We start from the raw sequence: 19,419 nt of genomic DNA on the forward strand, positions 1-19,419 counted from the left end.
GGTGCAGAAGAACAGGTCTCAATACCTGCAGCCTGAAAGAGTTTAGGCTGCACTGGTCTGTAAATGAAAACCCTGAAAACAATGCCGCAAATATTAAAAAGGAAAAATAAATTGTTTGCTAATTATTTCCTCATTCTACGATAGGATGCGTTGATTTCTGTGACATTAAAAGCGGATGATATTTTCCAATTGATTAGATTGATAAGAGCAGAGTGAATTACTCATGTAAATAAATGTTAACTCTTACAGCTCACAGGAAAAAACACTTGGCAAAGATCTCTTTGCTAATTATCTCAGTAATTTTTTTACTAGAAAATTCGTGCTCATGCATTCAAGTATCAAAGTACTCCTAAGTGGCCAGATATGTTAAAGTTTATAAAAATAATAAGCACAACCCCATTGTTTTCCAGTGAAGATGCTATAAAGGAAGAAGAAAAAAAAGTTCCTGGAAGTTCCTCATGTTATTAATTTGCTGATGCTCTCATCTGCACAAATGCTATTTCAGTTTTCCAAAGAAGTGAGGCCAGGCAGAGTGAATCTGTCAAAGTTTTGCTGAATGGTCTGGGTGATATTTTCACACAATAGAAGCAATATTCCAGGTTTGTCCCACTGATCTAAGAAAACTTATCTCTGGTATTGTCACAAATTTCATTGGTTACAATATCCTGAGGATCTCTTATGGTTAAAAAAAAAAAAAAAGTAGAAGACAATTAAGAAATTCCTTCCAATACAAAGTGCTCACACTGTGATTTCAAAAGATGGAGCACAAGATGCAGGATGACACCATATTGGTAGGTTGCATACTTTTCTCGAGGTTTGAGACTAGGACATGAAAACCCTGCACTATCCAAGAAAAGGTAAACCAAATGATCCAAGGAGTTTTTTGAGGCTGCCTTATAAGCAAATGAAGAGTTAATAACTATTGATATTCTAGGTGCTAAATTACCAGTATTCAGTATTTTCCTTTCTTGTTCAAATTAACCAGTAAATGAGACAAATGAAGATACATCAAGGTACGCAGTTTTTGTTTTGCCATGGTTCTACTTACTGAAGGAAGAATTAAATTTCATGTTTCCTTAACTTATTCATTTATTCAACCAACACCTCAGGAGCACTCGTTCTAGAGTACGTTCTTCAATATTTATTGACTATCCATGTGCTAGGCATTGGGCTAAAAATTTTAGGTGCATTATCTCTTTTCATCCTCACCACAGCCTTACAGTCTTATTGTGGGTTCCATTTTAAAGACAGGAAACTGAGTCACAGAATGACTGAACAGCCTTCCCAGTATCACAGGACGGTAAGTGGAGGAGTGGATAGTAAGCTGAGAGCTGGCTCCTGGCCCTGACTGCACTTCAGATCTACTAAACCAGAATCGTGGGGCTGGTCTCCCGGGAATTCCGAAACACTGTGGTGTGATGCACTGGGCCTGTGCTGGGTACTGGGGCCAGAGATTCACAGAGCTCAGAGCCCGGGTTTGAGGGGAAGGGGTTGGCGGGGGTTAGGGAGGGAGGGTTGGCAGGAAATGAGGAACAGCCAAGTAAAGAGTCAAAACACAATGCTGGTCCCCATCTCCTCCCACTCCTACCTCCTCACTTTTTAGATCTTAAGTTAAAGATCAGCTTCTTGGAACCGATCGCCCTGTCATTTTCTGCTACTGGAAATGTCATTATTTATTTATTTATATACTTGCTTTGTGGTTCACCTTCTCCCATTAGAAGGATAGCTCCTATTTAGTGCTATATGCCCAGCATGGAGCAGATGCCTGGTACAGTCAGTTCTTAAAAATATCAGCTGAACATGCCAATGACTGCAGTGTAATTGGGCCAGTTACGGAGGCGTGCCAAAGGGCATGGCAGCCCTCACTCTTCAGGGGAGGAGGGAGATCATGGGAGCCCTCATGGAAGAGCAGAGCTGGGCCTTGAGAGATGAGTAAGGATTCTCCAGAAAAACAAAGGAGTGACAGCGGGGATGTCAGGCCAAGGAAATAGCATGTGTAAGGACAAAGAGATGTGTAGGGATAGGGGAGCGGCAGGTCAATCTGTGTAGCTGTGCAGCAGGTCAATCTGTGCAGCTGAATGTGGCTGAAATAAAAACAAGTGCAAAGAAGTGGCAGATTTATTCCAGAAATATTTACTCAAAGGCTAGTAGCATTTGGGCATAAGAGTAGCAAAAATCAAGAGTCCTTGATGTCATAAAGCTTATATTCTACAAGGAGAAAAAGATGTGAAAGGAACACACAAATATACATAATTCTAAGTTGTAGCAAGTGCCCTGAAGGAAAGGGAAGGCTCACTGGAAGAATAACATCTAGATGCCCCAGCAAGAGTCTTGTAGAAGTAATTGGTGAAGTTACTTTTAATCCCCCCCCAGCACTGCAAAAATAATACCCATTGCAGTGGCGAGAAGATTGAGGTTAAATACCTCACCAAGGCCTCAGGCCTATTAAGTGGCAAAACTAGGGTACAAATTGAAATGGTTTGTTTGGCTCCAAAGCCAGGGCTCTTTCTATCACAGAAGTAGCACCCAGGGTGGTCGAGGAGCCTGGGGCTATTCAGAGTGTATTTCCCTTTACCCCAATTTAGGATTTAAACATTACAGCTTATAGGTAGCCAAGGATTTACCCTGGGACTATAAAACGGGGTTCAATAGAAGCTTTAAATTCCAAAATGTATACAAAATAATTCACCTCTCTATGACTATATCCTACCCTTTGGATATTGTGTTCATTATTTTCCTTGAGCTAGCCGTGAAACCTGTACTCTGGTAGAGTTTCAAATTCATTTATGGCCTCACTACTCAATAGATGTCTGACCTCAGGATGATATTTAACTTTCCTGAGTCTCAGCTTCTCCACCCGCACAATGGGGATGCTGACTCTGTGTTCTGCCTACTTCATAGGATTGGTCAAATGAGATAAGACATGTTAAGGACTTTGCACTACATAAATGTAATGACTTATCTGATATTTTCCCAAACCATTCTGCAGGGTGTAGCTGATATAAAATGAAAAGACCTGACAGAGTTTTGAAAAGTAAAAAGCTCTGAGTAAAGAGAGCATTATATAAGCACTAAGTCATTATGTTGCTCTCAGAGTTCTTGAACTGTCTACCCTCCATCAGCGATCAGAAACCTGGGATGACAGGGCTGTAAATGGAATGAGTGATTTCTACCTTCATTAAGGGGTTGTTGACACATTACAATGGTATTTTTAAGGCCTGAACAGGGATACATTATGCAAGACTAACTCCTAGTCCCAGTGAAATTTTAGTATAATTTTAATGTGCTAGGTGTAACTAATACAGTTTTTAAAGTTATCCAAACTAAAAGCTGTAATTCAGTAACTTATATGCTGATCAAGGATATACATTAACTCACTAAAAGGCATTTCCATAGGCATAAGCAAGCACACACATAATTAATTTTGACTAAGAAACTCCCTCCCTAGGAATCTACCCTGAAATATATTTTAAATTATACAAAATTATACCATCTATAAGTTTATTCATTAAAATGTTGATTGTACTTTGTGCTTGCAAAACAATGGAAATAGCCTAAAGCCTATACATAGGAGAGTGGTTAAATAAACTATGCTTAATCCTCACAAATGAATACTATGCAGCTATATATATATATATGTATATATATATATTTTTTTTAAAAAATGAATGGGAGAAGATCAATAGGAACTTACAAATCATTCAGTGAAAAAAGCAAAGTGCAAAAAGAATTAATATGATGTACTATCACCATACAAAAGACAATAAAATGTTTAAAAAGCATGAATCTGCTCATCTGAGAAAAAGGAATATGGGAGAGATAACCAGAAACTACAGAGACTCTTGAGCTATAGGGGGTTAGTGGAAAAGGGTAGGAAGGAAAGGGGAATGGCATATAGAGCTGAAGGTGTGAGAAGGGACAGACGTTTCTTGGAGTATCTTCTTGGATACAGTTTTAAGTCCGAATCATTGTAATGCTTTACCTATCTCCCAAAATAAGAAGTTAAAACCAAGCAAGATGGGGAACAGGAAGTGGAATAACAAGAGTAACAAATGAAGCTAATCATGTGAAAACATTAACCACATGACCTGGACGAATAATATAACCACCCTGAAGGGGATGGTGATTAAGAATTAAGTATTTTGGGAAACATGATTTTGACTGGATATTGGTAAAGTGAAAACCAAGAAGAATTGTCAGCAAATACTGCACTCTAGTTAGTAAACCTATTTCTCACAGGGGTCTGAGTTAGGAATCCAGTAACTACTTTTCGTATAATCTAGGATTATAAATAATGAGAGCCAATCTTTTCACTGTTAGAGAAAGAAGTTACAAATAAGGGGAAAGGCTTATAATGAACCTTGTGGTACTGAATTGGAAACAGAGATTAGAAGGAACTCATCTTTTATTATATACACATAGAGATAAATACAGACAGAAATAACTAATAAATATGATGTATGTGCATGTATGCATGGTTTAGTATACATACATATATCTCCTAGCCTTTTTTTGCTGAGAGACACTAGGAGCAAGGTCTCCCCAGAGCAACCGATCTACTAAGCACTGAGATCTTAATTTCTAAACATCATTCTCCAATAAAAGAGATAAAAGGAAGCAGGGCTCCTTAAAGAAAAGGCTAGTTCCAGGACAGCAGCAGGGAAAACAAGATGAGTCTGGAATATCTGGTGACTTTAGAAAAAAGAAGTGCTTTAAGAAGACTGAGGGCATGTCAAAAATAACATATACAGACATAATGTATCTTCTGATCACTTCAGCAGTATTCTTGCCAAAATGAGTAAGCTCAATCTACTCATAGGAAAACATCACACAAATCCAAAGTGAGAAACATTCTATAAAATAATTCACCAGCACTCACCAAAAGGGTCAAGGTAATGAAGTCTAAGAATGAGGAACTGTCACAGATTGGAGGTGTCTAAGGAGACATGATAACCAGACATAATGTGGGGATCCTGGATTGGATCCTGGAGCAGACAAGGAAGTTAGGGGAAAAAAACCTGCTGAAATCCAAATAAGATTTGTAGCTTAGTTAACATTGTTTCATGTTAATTTCCTCATTTGATATTCATACCATGGTTATATAAATTGTCAACATTAAGAAGCAGCTAGGTGAGGAGTATACATGAATTCTCTGGTACTTTGGCAACTTTATTATAACTATAAACTTATTTGAAAACAAAGAGAAAAAAACATGGATAAGCTAATAATAGATAACAAGTGAATGAACCAAGTAGAAGACTAAAACTTTCTAAGTGAAAGCAGGTATTGTTTTCACACTGTAAAATCTAAGACATAAATGTTAGGACTAAAAATACATTTTTTCCTCATAGGAGGAAGATTAGTCATATGAGTGCATTAACAAGTGACCTGCATGTGCCATTTTGTCCTTTCCAGTTCTATCGTCTGCTATGGATCTATGTACCTGTAATAAAATCAGAAGAAATACCCTAGTGCTTAAAAGAATTAGGGTTAAAATTTAACAGTAGGATTAACATCTTTCATGTAATACTTGGATAAAAGCCATTAGCAAAGAAGTTTCTTGGCACAGATACAAAGAGATAAATATGAAAAGTGCTCTTCTGTGTGGAAGCCACAGAAGCTCCAAAACAAAGAAATGACACTTTCAGAGACATTTGTTGTTGTGTGATGGTCCCAGCGAAGGCTCTCTCTACCCTGCAGGGACTCCAGCAGTGATTCCCAGGCCTGCAATTCAGGAGAATCACAGGTGCCTAGAGAAAGTACAGATGCCCGAGTCCCACCCCTGGAGATTCTGATTCAGGAGAAGCCATAAAAGCTCCTGTGATCCCAATGTGCAGTCAGGCTGGGAACCCCTGGAACTCAGAATAACCTACAACTCTGGCAAAGTCAGTCACCTAAAAACAAAAGAACTCATTTTTAAGGATATAAATAGCTTATGTGTTCTTATACTTTAAAATAACTTTGCTTCTCCAACAGTCAATAATCCCATGCTTTTAATTCCTTTCTCATTTATAGCCTTCCTTCCATTTTTATATGTTAGTATGTTCCTCCTACTATTATATAGTAAACCCAACAATGACTACACTCTGTAATTCTTTTCCAAGTTGTCCTTTTTTTGTACATATTTTCCTTTCCTTCATTGCACTTACTTATATTTCTAATGCATCATTTATCAGAGTTTGTTTCATATTAGAATTATTGATCAGCATGCCCGGCTTCCCATTAGACTGCAGAGTCGTTGAGGCAGCAAATGTGGAGAGTACTTTCCTAGGACCCCTGAATCTCTGAGACTAAATGGTCACTCATTTCTACAGTTTTAACATATTTTTTGAAAGTATAACATACATGCAGAAAATTGCACAAATCCTCAGGGTATAGCTTGATGACTTGTGACAAAGTTAACACAGCTGTGTAACAGCATCTGGACTGAGAAACAAAGTATAACCAGCACCCCTAAAGCACCCTCATCCCAGACTCCAGTCACCACTGTTCCCCCCGCAAAGGACAACCACTATCTTGACTTCCCATCACACAGATTAATATTTTTGTTTCTGAGCTTCATACAGAGTCAAATACCCAACACACTTGCCACCTTGTACCTTTGCTGTCCACTCTGGTCATGAGACTCAGCTACATGGCCATGTCTACTGGTAGGTCCTCCATTCTCAATGCTGAAAAGTATCCCTTCTCCTATAGATGGACTTTTGGGCTGTCTCCACTTTTTGGCTATTAGGTATAACACTGCTGTGAACATAAGCATACATGTCTTTGTGTGTATATATGTTCTTACTTCATTTGAGTAAATACCTAAGAGTGCTATTTCTGGGTCATATGGTTAAGTATACGCTTGACTTTTAAAGAACCTGCCAAAACATCTTCCAAAGTGGCTGTACCATTTTATATTCCCACCAGAAATATATAAAAGTTCCAGTGACTCCACATCTGTGCCAATACTTGGTAATGTCTGTCTCTTTCATTATAGCCACTCTAGTGGATGGAAAGTGGCACCTCATTGTGGGTCTTAATTTTCATTTCCCCAAGGAATAATGATGTGATCCAACTTTGCATGGTGTTACACATTTAAAAAAAATCTGGTTTAGTGCCACTATCCTTGTCAGTACTCAGGAGATATCTATTAAATTAAACTGATGAAGAGGAAAAGCACACAGATAATTTTTCTATTATTAGACTACAGCAGAGAATAGCTTTCTAGACAACAGATAATTTTCCATGTAATTTGAAGGAAACTACCAGTAAAATAAACTTGGTCTGTCCTCTGGAGACATGAAAAGTCTTCAAGTTTCTTAAAATAAGAAAGTAAATTAGGTGGGGTTGGGGAGAGGTTATAGAGAACTTTCCAAATGCTCAATTTAAAAATCAAGTGAAAAATAAATCTGAAGACTGTCCAACAATGTCCAATAATATTAGAGTAAAATGTCGGGATTGTGTTAGAACTTTCCAGATGCTGTACATAGGGCATTTATTGTACATAACTCTGCTTACTGAGTTCAGAATAGCAACACGCAGGTATTGTCTGAGTCACAAAGAAAGCAAGCTGGCCATGGCCCTTGACCTTTCAGGGAAGAGGCTCCCTGGCCCTATACATCCTGACATGGAAATGCAAGCACTATTTATAGCCTGTGTCTGTTTTCCTTTCTACGAGATAAACAAGTTGGTGGAAAAGTAAGAGTTCAAGTGAAGGAATTTTTTTTTAATAAAGGTCTTTTAGTGCATCACCAACAAATATACACATTTTTCCTCTTTATCTCTTCTTAATTATTTTATTTTAATGCAGAAACACAAAAATCTGACTGGGTAGGTAGAAACTACTTCTGAATACGGGACTTCCAAAAATGTAAAGAAGAAGGGGTGTATGTAGAACTAACCTTCAGTTAACTCTGATCCACTACTCTGGTTTTCAGTGGTGCTGTGTTTGGTGGTAACCAACCCTCTGAGTGCAACGTTAGGTTCCCCTGACAATCTCCTTATTAAACTTGAGAATTCAAGATGAGGAAGAAAAAAAAGCCTTACCACTCTAACATTAGCTGAGAACCTAAAGTCCCTGGTTCAATGATTCTTTTTTATTCCAACCTGCATAAATACATACATTACTTATCAAAGAATTATGCATCCTTTTCAAAATCCTGACATTATATTAGATTTTCTCACTTTATGAGAAGTGAATTCCGGGCTTAAATATGTTGGTTCGTAGATACGGAAAAGTACATTAGTGTCTCCATCATTTATCTGCCTTGGCCACCTTTCTGAATTTTCCAGACCACCTTAAAGACAGAGCATCAGTTTCAAGCAGGTCTCAGATATAAACGTCTATCTGCCCCAGTGTGCAGCACAAAGTAGGATGTGATTTCAGTGACTACCACTTAAAAAATACCAACGCTGGTGACAACGTATGTGTTGTGGGACTGTCCAGTAAACATTGTAAAAAGTATCTTGACATTGAAAGGAAGGAAACCAAAGGAAGAGAGAAGAGTATGTGGGGATGTCAGCAGAGTAAATATATTATCTCTTCTTTCAACAAATGCTAACTGAGTACCTACTATGCACCAAGGAATGTTTTAGGAGCTGGGGATAAAGAGATCAAATCCCAGCCCTTGTGGAGCTTGTCTTATGAATACAAATAAATAATCAGAATATATAATTTTGGGGTGGTAATAATGCCCTGGAGAAAACTAAAGCAGGGACCAGGGGTAGGAGTGCTCTATTTTTAATTAGGAAGGACAGGGAAGGCCTCACAGAGAAAGTAACATTTGAAAAAAGATCTTAAGGAATAGGGGATCAACCATACAGGTATCTAAAGGAAAAGCACTCTGCAAAGAACACCCAGTGCCAAGGCCAAGAGGTGGGAAGAAGCAAGGTAGCAAGTAGTGGATTTTAGACTGGGGAGTTGATGGAAAAGGGGGTAGACAAAATCATAGGCTAATTTAGTGACACTGGCTTTCATTCTTAATGAAACACAAATACATTGTAGAACTAGGGGCAGAAGAGTGATATGAGCTAACTTAAATTTTCAAAGGACTTCTCCAGCTTCTGGATTGAGAACAGACTGTAAGGGGGCAAGAATAGAAACAGGGAGACCGGAAAGGAAGCCACTGCAATTATTCAAACAAGAAGTGATAGTGGCTTGGCCCAGGGCAGCATAACAGAGATGGAGAGGAGGAGGTGAATTATGAGTAGATTTTAAAGACAGGACCAACAGTATTTGCTGATGGATTATATGTGGAGTGAGAGAAACAGAGGAGTCAAGAATGTCAAGAGAAAAGAAATCACTTGGGGCACTTAGATTTGAAAGAAGTTTCCTACGTGGAATTTTACATAGCTGCTCTTGAGGTCCTTATTGTCTATGCGTCCTTTTATTAGTAGGGATTTATTGGTTTCTTCTTCTATTGGATATAAACTCCACTAAGACGAGCAAAGACCTCCCCTTTATTGATCTTTATATCATCATTGTCTAGCATAGGGCCTTTACTTGTTAGTACTCAACATGCATTCATTTAAATATGTGTTAATCTTAGATATCACAATTATAGGCACTTGGTGAAAAAATTCAGCAACAGGTCTTGCTTGTATTCTCTAGAATTCACATTGTTGTTTTATAAAACATTTATTGAATAGCTACAGTATGTCAATCACTGTGATGACTGTTGGTATCTTTGGGGAGATTATAGGTAATATATATTTTCCCCTAAATATTTATACATTTAAAAATATTCAACACTAGGCATATTTTACTTTTGCAAAAGGATTAAAAGCCAGGTTTTTAAAAGGTGCTACTGGACAGATCATTTAATTTTACCAGAGTAAAGTAAAGAACTTGACATTTCCTATAATGTCATTTCTCTCCAACCCAGTGCTCCTCAAGGCAAACACGCACACTTACTGGTGCCAAAACTCAATATCTAAAATCATGTGAAATCGTGTGAAAAAAGCAAAAAGCTCTTTGCAAACTAAAACTAAACACGGAAAGTCGAGCTCGATTATTCCTCCCTGACTGTAACCAGAGCAGCAGTAATTCGCGGTTGTTGTCCAGCATGTGGACTAGTTAAGATATTGTCAGTAAATCTTGCTGATGAGAAATTTCTGTCCTAAGAGGGTAAAGTAAATAAAAATATGAAATTCATAGTTTTTCAATTTGAGATTTTAAAGTTCAGTGCAGGAGTTCCTGTCGTGGCACAGTGGTTAACGAATCCGACTAGGAACCATGAGGTTGCGGGTTCGGTCCCGGCCCTTGCTCAGTAGGTGAAGGATCCGGTGTTGCCGTGAGCTGTGGTGTAGGTTGCAGACGCGGCTTGGATCCTGCGTTGCTGTGGCTGTGGCATAGGCCAGTGGCTATAGCTTCGATTTGACCCCTAGCCTGGGAACCTCCATATGCGTGGGAGCGGCCCAAAGAAATAGCAAAAAGACAAATAAATAAATAAATAAATAAATAAATAAATAAAGTTTAAAAAATAAATAAATAAATAAAGTTAAAAAAATAAATAAATAAAGTTCAGTGCAGAACCAGACGAAAAAGTAGAGAACACTAAAGTTTCTCTATCCTTTTTGCTTTTGAGGGAGAAGGGAGAGTCCCGATCCTGGATCCCCTTACCTGGGAGCTTGAACTGTGCACACAGATACAGACGCAGACAGGCAAACACACATTTATTTCCAGATCCTGGCCCATAGGTGGGCTGACCATAAAGCTAATGAAGGTTAAGCTTCAGGGTCCGTCAAATACGTGGACTTTTACAAGGGCTTAGGTTCTAGAAATGTACTCCCATGATATATATTTTTTGTAACATCTGTGAAGGCAAGATATCATGCATTCATTCTCTTAAAGAGAACCCCCAAAATGTGTAAACCTTAGGCTCTGAAAAATCCTGAATTTGTCCCTGACCTAAACCATAATATTCTGATTCAGTGGCTTTGGGTGTGGATACCAGGAGGCTGTATCTTTTCATCTTTTCCTTCCTCTTTTTTTTAAATTAAAAAAAAATTTTTTTTTTTTTTAATGTCACCAAGTGATTCTGACACATAGCCAGGTTTGGAAATCACTGACGAAGGACTACAGACTGATCAGCTTAATGAGTCCCTGACATCTAGGTAGTATTTCTTTCTGGAGCTTTGCCACTATTGATTGGGACAGAAACCATATAACACCATGTAGTTTGGAAAAAGCTGACAATTGGCAACACTCACTTCCACATTGCAGTGATGAATCACATAACCCTCTGTGCCGAGTAATTAACTATCCATTTGTATGTACTGGCTGTGGTGATAGAGTTCTTTTCAACGAGGAAGGAAGGGAATTTGGACATAACATTAACAGTTGTTAATACCAAGCAAATAGAGTAAATTGGATTTATTAAAAAGAGTATGTGTGTGGATTTTTTCCCTAGGAGTTGATATAATTTGTCTAGCTTTCTAATTATAGCTGGGACAGAAAATGGCTGAACCCAGAGACCTCTCACGGTATCTAATAAACTTTTACTTACAGGGAGAACATTTCTTGGGCTGGAGAATGACAAATAATTTACTAAGCTTTTCCTGAAAGATAGCTAAAGGTGTTTCACCTATATCTAGCTGATGAATTAGCTTTAGCTAATAATCAGTGTCATGAGACAGAGAAGCAGCAGCCTGTAATTACTTTGAAAGGAATGAAGGAACAGATCTGATAAAGAAACTAAATCAGTTAATTCCTCTAGAGGCATACGAGTGAGAGAGCAGCTTACTTTACCACATGTCTAAAGTGAGGCAAAGATGGGGGGCATCAGGACTTTTTATCTGCCCTGCCCCCATTAATTCTCACTTTCTGGTAACAAACCTTCCATCTTCCTTTCCACAGGTGCACTCTGGGGACTGTAATCAAAGGTTCCCTCCCTAGACTCTGAGTAGTAGGTGGGCATGTGTCCTAAACTTGACTAAGCACATTCACAGGCAGATATCTGAATTCTACCTGGAATGACTTAAGAAGAAAACCAGCTGGAGACAATGTAGCGGGGGGGGGGGCCACGAAGGATGGGGTTGGGGGGGTTGGAGGGTAGGGGGTGGGAGTTGGGGGTTTGGAGATGGGGAGGCTCCCTAAAGAGGCTCACCTTAGTCCCAGCTCACTAGAGATCCCATGTTCTTATCTTTCCCAAGGTACCTTATTTCATTTTTATCTTGGATTCTGGGAGTTACCCTATTTTTATCCAATAATTTCTTTGCATCTGTTCTTGGTTTTGTTTTCACTTAAAGTAGCCTCTGATGATTTTTTTTTTCTGTTACTTGCAGCCAAAGAATCTTAACTGATACAGAAAACCATGAACATGACGACTCAGTTATTTTCTATAATATTAATTTTTTTTTTTTTTTTTTTTTTTTTGTCTTCTTAAGGCTGCACCTGCAGTATATGGAAGTTCCCAGACTAGGAGTCAAATTGGAGCTGCAGCTACTGGCCTATGCCACAGCTCCAGCAATACCAGATCTGGGCCGCTACTGTGACCTACACTATAGCTCATAGCAACGCCAGATCCTTAACACATTGAGCAAAGTCCAGGGATCCAATCCGCGTCCTCATGGATCCTAGTTGGGTTCGTTATTGCTGAGTCATGATGGGAACTCCTATTTTCTATAATAGCATAACCCCAAAAGGAGTCTCAACAATGCCCAGCTGAAAGAGTCACATTAGCAGAAAATATGAATAAGGCTCAATTAAGAAACATTTCCTTGGTTGGTAGATGTTACTGAAATACCTGTACTCACTTTTTTAGCAGTCAAACTAGAATAACTTTTTTAGTTCCATGATTTTCAAACAGTGACTCTTTTCATGGTAGAAAAGTGGCACAACTTTTCATAAAAATAAAATCAATAAAGGAAAGTATAAGAAAGCTTCAAAATTATTCCAAATCCCACTATCCATAAATATCATCACTAACTCTGGTAAGCATTCTTCCAGCACCTTCTGCATATAGACTGAGCAAAATAAAGATAAAAATAATTTTAGAAATACCATATATAATTATACATGCTTTTAAAAAGTATTTAATTGGTTTTTACCTGAATTTAACCAAAATAAATTAAATTGAAACTAAAAGAATCATAAAATTTCAGTTAAATATTTCTTCACCATAAGAGATAATCATCCTTAAAAGAGTTTACATAAATTAAGAAAAGAAATCATGAAAACCTTTAAGAATTCAGAGTCGTTTAAAAAATTCTACATTTTAATCTGCTTACTCTGTATTAGTAAAGATGAGAAAACTGTCAGGCATTTCTCTCTTCCTTCCTCCTCTCATATTGGTTAGCTATATTATTATTTTTACATTGTCAGGTTTCAGTGTTTCCATCTGTTTTTCTAACCACAATTCTCATAGTTGTTTTGCCCTGGTTCTATATTTGATGGGTGAAATTCCATGAGTTTTGCTCCATGATTTTCTTTATTCCTGATACATTTTTTTTCCTGATTAATCTCTTGGGTAGCTAGGTAGCATCTTTAAGTAGTTTTGCTTTTTTTAAAAGAAAGATTCATCATATATTTCCTAAGTTCCTGAATGCCTGAGAAAGACGGTTACTCTTATGTTTAAGGAACAATGTGGTTAAGGATTAAATTTTGGGGTCATACTTATTATTATTTTCAGAGCTTCACACTCAGGCTGCTTCATTTTTGCTGTGCAGAAACCTAACTACAACCTGATTTCTTCTCCTTCATATGTGTCTTGCTTTTAATGTCTAGCACATATGATTTATTTCTTAGAATCAATACTTTTATTGGGAAATGTCTTGATTATGCTGTAGTCATTTATTTTCCTGGAACATGTCAGACCCTTTTCATTTTTCTGCAAAACTCTTTAGACACAGGACCCATGTATTTCACTCTTGTTCTGTTGGCCTCACTTCTCCACATTCCCCCACGAAAAGGACAGTCACAGATGCTGTAAATGATTGTATGTCTGTTCCTTTCAAATTGACTCTTTGACTGACTGGGACTGGTTACCTGTGGGGAATGTGGGGAGGTAAGTCATGAGCTAGAGCTATTTGCAGCAATTCCTTGGGAATCCTTATGTCCAGTATCATCACCACAAGTCTGTTATTTCTTCTGTCCTCTTAGGTTTCTACATTCAAGATGTAACATATGCCTAATGACAAAACTGTTTGGGTCACTTTCTGTTGAATTTTGGAACTTTCTGCTTCTTTTCCTCCTGATTCTCCTACTTGACTTCTGATAGTCTTCCCCATTACAAAGCAAGTTGGTAGACAATACAGACAGTTCATCAACCTGGCTTCTCTTTTAGTAACCTCTTTCCCAACACTTCTGGAATGCAACACTGGGACTCTGAACTGATGGGAACACCATCTCTTCAGGGACTTGGAGATTCACGGCTCAAATTTTAAAAATTGCTAGATGTGCATTTCTGAATGGGGATACCTATTTCATGTTAATCAGAAGTACCCCCAAAGGTTTTTTTTTGGGTGAGATTTATGAAGTTAAACAAAGTCAATAATGTTGAGAGCTAACAATTACATAGAGATTCCTGAACTGCAGGTTAATTTGACTAATATTTGTTGTGTGATTACTGCATGCAAATGACGAATTAAAAAAAAAGTCTTTGTCCTTGCTTTCAGTGTGGTTAGGGAGAATAAGTGAAATAGAAGATATTTATATTATCATGACTGAGTAAATACTGTTCACTGCTGAGCCAAATAGAGTACTATGATCAACCCTTGTTTTTCAGTTTTTATCTAGAGTTTATATTTGGCTCATACTTTATTCGCTTACTTTTTCATATATCATTATTTTTTGAATGTTCCTACAGATAGTTCAAATCTGTCAATATTTTTACAAAAGCTTAAATACATAAATTAACTTATTAGTTCCATCACCCAACCACACCCTCCTATCTCCATGCCCTCCCTACTGAAGTCCTCCAAACTCTTTCTTCTGCTGAGTTGAAGACTACGAGGGGTAAGTGCACAGACAACCTAAGATTTCCCTTTTCGGCTCTCCTATGGATCCCATGTCTTTCCCCTATTGTAGTTCATTCACTTTTTTGAAGAAACACTTCTTCCAAAGGGTTAATGGGAGATAAAATTTGAATCCTTAAATGTCTAAAAGAATCTTTATTTTCACAATTAAGTAATAGTTGAGTAGTGTGTAGAATTCTAGTTTGAAAACCATTCCTCCTCAGTTTTGAAAGTATCATTATCTTCTAGCTTTTCATATTGTTCCCCCCCCAGCTTTATTGCGATAAAATTGACATAGAGCATTGTATAAGTTTAAGGTATATAACATGTTGATTTGATACACTTATATATGGCAAAATAATTACCACTTGTATTGCTTTTAAGAATTCTGGATCCACTCTTATCTCTGATCTGTAGCATGAATCCTGTCTTCTTTCTTGGGTAACTTTTAGAATTTCCTTTTCACTCTTGGCAATATAAAATTTCATGATGATGTGCCTTCATGTAGATCAATTTCCATACATGATGCTGGGCATTTGGTGGGCCCATTCAATCTGGAAACTCATCTTCCTCTTTCTTTCAGAACAGCCTGTTCTTTTTCAAGGATGTAATTACTTTTCTTATCTCTGAGAATAGTATTAAGGTTTTTAATGTTTTCTCTGCTATCTCCATTGCCTCTGCTTCCTCTTAGCCTCATTTTTCTGTTTGTTTTCATCTCTCTCTTTTATGTTAAAAGCTCTTCTCAAATGACTGGTCACTTAAGGATCTTTGACCATATAGGAGGTTTTTTTTCTTTGTTTTTAACATATCTGATGCCTCTGAGCCTTACAGGGATTCTGCAGGCCCACAGGGTCACGTGCAACAAGCTCGCCTGTCATGAAGTCTCTCTCTCTGAAAACACTTAGGTTACGAGTTCCTCCGCTCTCCTAAGACAGTTAGCACTCATCCTTCTGATTCCTGTTTTCTAAAAATGTGTTGACGTTTCTCATCCTCTCTTATCTCCTTTCCTATTCTCTCTTTTTTAATCCCTTTGATGTCACTTTAGCAAGATTTTGGAGGGAGAGCAGATAAAGGCCTGTGGTCCATCAGCCATTTCAATTGATGAGAAAGAACATGGGAAATCTATGGTCTTTCTTAATTGTTTCCAGTTTTAGGCATTCATTAAAAATTGCTTTTTTGGGGATTGAATAAATGATATAATTAAAGAAAAGGTATATCTCTTTACAGGTTTGTGTTATATATTCAGACTATTAAAAGCAAAGTTTAAAGGCAGAGTAAAAGCAGGACAATTTAACCTCGAAGGTAAGCAGTATATTTTGGAAAATATAAGTAAACCTAATAATTAAATAGTGGTATCTTTTTAGTTTTTCTAGTTCCTGCTCAATTACTCTGTTCTATATTTTACATTATTTTGCTCTATGTTGAGGTTAATCTATGTCAGTGAATAGATTACTTGAAAAATCTATTGGGACATACTTTACCTATTTTATCAGCTGGAGTAATACACTTACCATTGAGTAAAACAGTATTTGAAATTGAATTCCAGATGCTTGAAAATTCTCTATTCTCAAAGAATAGTTTCTAAACACTTTTTTTTCTGATTTCACCAGAACCTTAATACGCTAAATATTTTTATTTCAAGATATTTGAACATAAACAAGTAAATACCTGGCATTTTATGCAAAATGATATTTTCAGTAAAAGAACTATTTTTTTTTTTTTGCTAAATTAGTGCATTAACATGACTTGATTCAGTGTGTTTCTCAGTAAAAGAATTCAGCTCAATTTAATTGCAGCAAATCTTGGTGAAATAGTATTGTGCTTGCATTTAATTCATTCCACCATCTATCTACAATATATGTAATAGTCATTAAATTCAGCCAACTATTTTTCAGGTCCAGAGAGAGATGTCGTCAAGAAAACAGACTATGATTGACAGTTTCCTCAAATCAGTAATATCATAAATATTTATATATACAGTTATAAACAAACTATTATTAGTTTAAGAAATGCAATTTACCCTTGGTGATAATAGCTTTGAAAGTTAAAAAGCTGAATTTAAACATTTTAGTTCTCTGGAATGTTATGCTTTCAACAAAAACAAACCATTCCAACTAAAGAATATCAGATAATATGGTTCTCTATCTACTAATTATTACATTTCATTTTTTAAGGACATGTATGCAGCATAGAGTAATCACTATGTGCTTAAAAATTATTTGTGTGCACTAAATAAACTACTTGGAAGAACTGTTTAGCTGCTAAGAAATGAAAGATTTTAAATAAAACTGCATCCCTAAAAGCTTCTATTTAAGTCCTTTGCATTTATAAAATATTCTTATAAAGTCTACTGAATTTTAGGAGATGATCTCTTTTTAAGGTGAAGCCTATTAAAGGCCAAAGTTTCACCCACGGAGGAGAACTAACAAAGTGTAATGTAGTTAAGTTCTAGAATATATTAATTATATGCTAAATAGAGAAAGCTTTATATCTCAGGGGATTAGAAGATTTTTGGAGCTACTATCCTTTCATAATGAAAAGCTATCAACTGCAAAATATTTTCAATCATTACACTCAGAGTATACTGTCACATCCATGTACAGAAGCTATATTTCAGACTGTTATGAAACATGGTACTGTAGGTTTTAATTGCTTTTACAAGCTTCAAATAATATCTGCAACTACTCTTCACAATATTATGAATTTTATTAATCCATATAAATCACTGTTGTTTTTTGATAATGTGGGAAAAGAAAGAATTCCATGTAAGTGAAATAAACAGGTCACAGAAACCTACTACTTTATAGTAGGTTAATTAATGTGAAGCTACCATTTTTGTGGGTCAAAAATTATGAAATGTTGGCAATTTCATATGATTCAAATTATACACTGAAAGTTTCTTATTTTAACTATTTGAGATACAAATAATTCTGGAAAGTTTTATCTATTTCTTTATCTTTTTAAACAGCATTTATCAGACCTGGCAAAATGTTTCCTTGATTTTATGACTTTACTGTAATAAGAAGCTGTGCTCTAAGCTACAGAATGACTTTTTAACTGAGCTCAAATGCCTAAAGGGCCATGTGGATGCAATAAATGAGTAAAGTTGCTTTTTTTACATTATTTTGATACAGACACACTTTGTTTACATACTTCATAGTGAAATATTCTTCTCCTTCATAAAAAAAATGCACTGGCTCCCTTTCTTTTTATACCACTCAGTGCACTAAACTTACCTTCCCATTCCTCACTTTAGATGGAGACTAGATATAACAAATATTTTCTTCAGTATCTTGGTAGCTAGATTGTAGATAATAGGCAACCCACACCATTTTCAGTGTTGGGGAGACAATGGGTATGAGTGGTTACTGAGGATAATGAACTGTCCTCATTTTTAGGAAAATCAGATTCCACAGTCTGCAGTCAATATACTGCAGTTAATCTAAGCTCCCAAGAACTAAGGCCTTTTAGGAATGTAGAGTCAGTACATCCACATCTTCAAGGGAGGCTTGAGGTCAATTTTTTAAAAATGTGAATCACCTGATTTAAGTGTTAGCCACTGAAAAAAACCAACAAACCAAAACAAAAATACTGTGTAGATCAACAGACTGGGAGCTACACAAAACATGTTTGTGAGATGAATGTGGCCCATAAAGCAGGAGTTTGGAATCTCTGCTCTAATTGTTCCTGCATTATGCTGTGTAGTTTTACATCTTTCTATGTATTTCTCTTTCTTCCCTGTTGTCATAGCTATTTTTCAGCGGCTCCAGGTTGTTGGGACAGCTTGAGAAATCAGATAATCTCACTTGTCACAACAATATATAAAGTTGGAATGAATGGATTCTGTGGGAGTAAAGGACAGGAGGGTTCTTTGAAAATCTTTAAATTGTCTTTATTGATTCCAACATGATATCACAGGGTGGGTTTTAAAGAAATATTTACTATTGGTACAATATTCATGCAACTAAGAGTGCCAGAGGGACAGGCAAGACGAGCAGGTGCCAAGGATCATTATCCTCTCACAGTATCCCATTTTAGGGTAAGAGTTACAGTCAACATCCCTAACCCTATAAGATTTCAAAAAGGTGAATAAGGATTATCCTTTAGTACCTAAGCAGAGCATGGCTATCTTGGAAGTTGTTTTCTTTCCTGAAGTAAAGCAGCCATCTGATGATGATGCACTCCTGAGGACCAGCTAAAAATATTTTTTTTTTACTTTCTTCTCATCCACCTTTACTTATTTTTTAAAAGTTCTTATTATGGAAATTTAAAAACAAAAGTACAAGGGATCTTATGCATGCACTTTGTGATATCTCTTTTAATTGCACAGGGTTTTTTTTTTTAAATAACTTGCAGGCTTTTTGGTTTGTGTTCTAGTTGAAGTTGGTTGATAATTGATCTCCAGACAATTGAAATTTTACTGTAGTTTGTATAATAAAAATCATCATTCACAGCACTGACTGAATAAAAAGTAAAGAG

The 19,419-nt window shown here is 36.7% G+C and overlaps 1 protein-coding gene across 1 annotated transcript in view; it reads right to left on the minus strand.

Annotated features, from left to right (window-relative positions):
* FBXL17 (F-box and leucine rich repeat protein 17) overlaps positions 1-19,419 on the minus strand; it is a 491,431-nt gene that overhangs the window by 24,178 nt on the left and 447,834 nt on the right.

This window comes from Sus scrofa, chromosome 2, assembly GCF_000003025.6.
Source record: "Sus scrofa isolate TJ Tabasco breed Duroc chromosome 2, Sscrofa11.1, whole genome shotgun sequence".
Classification (NCBI taxonomy): Eukaryota; Metazoa; Chordata; class Mammalia; order Artiodactyla; family Suidae; genus Sus; species Sus scrofa.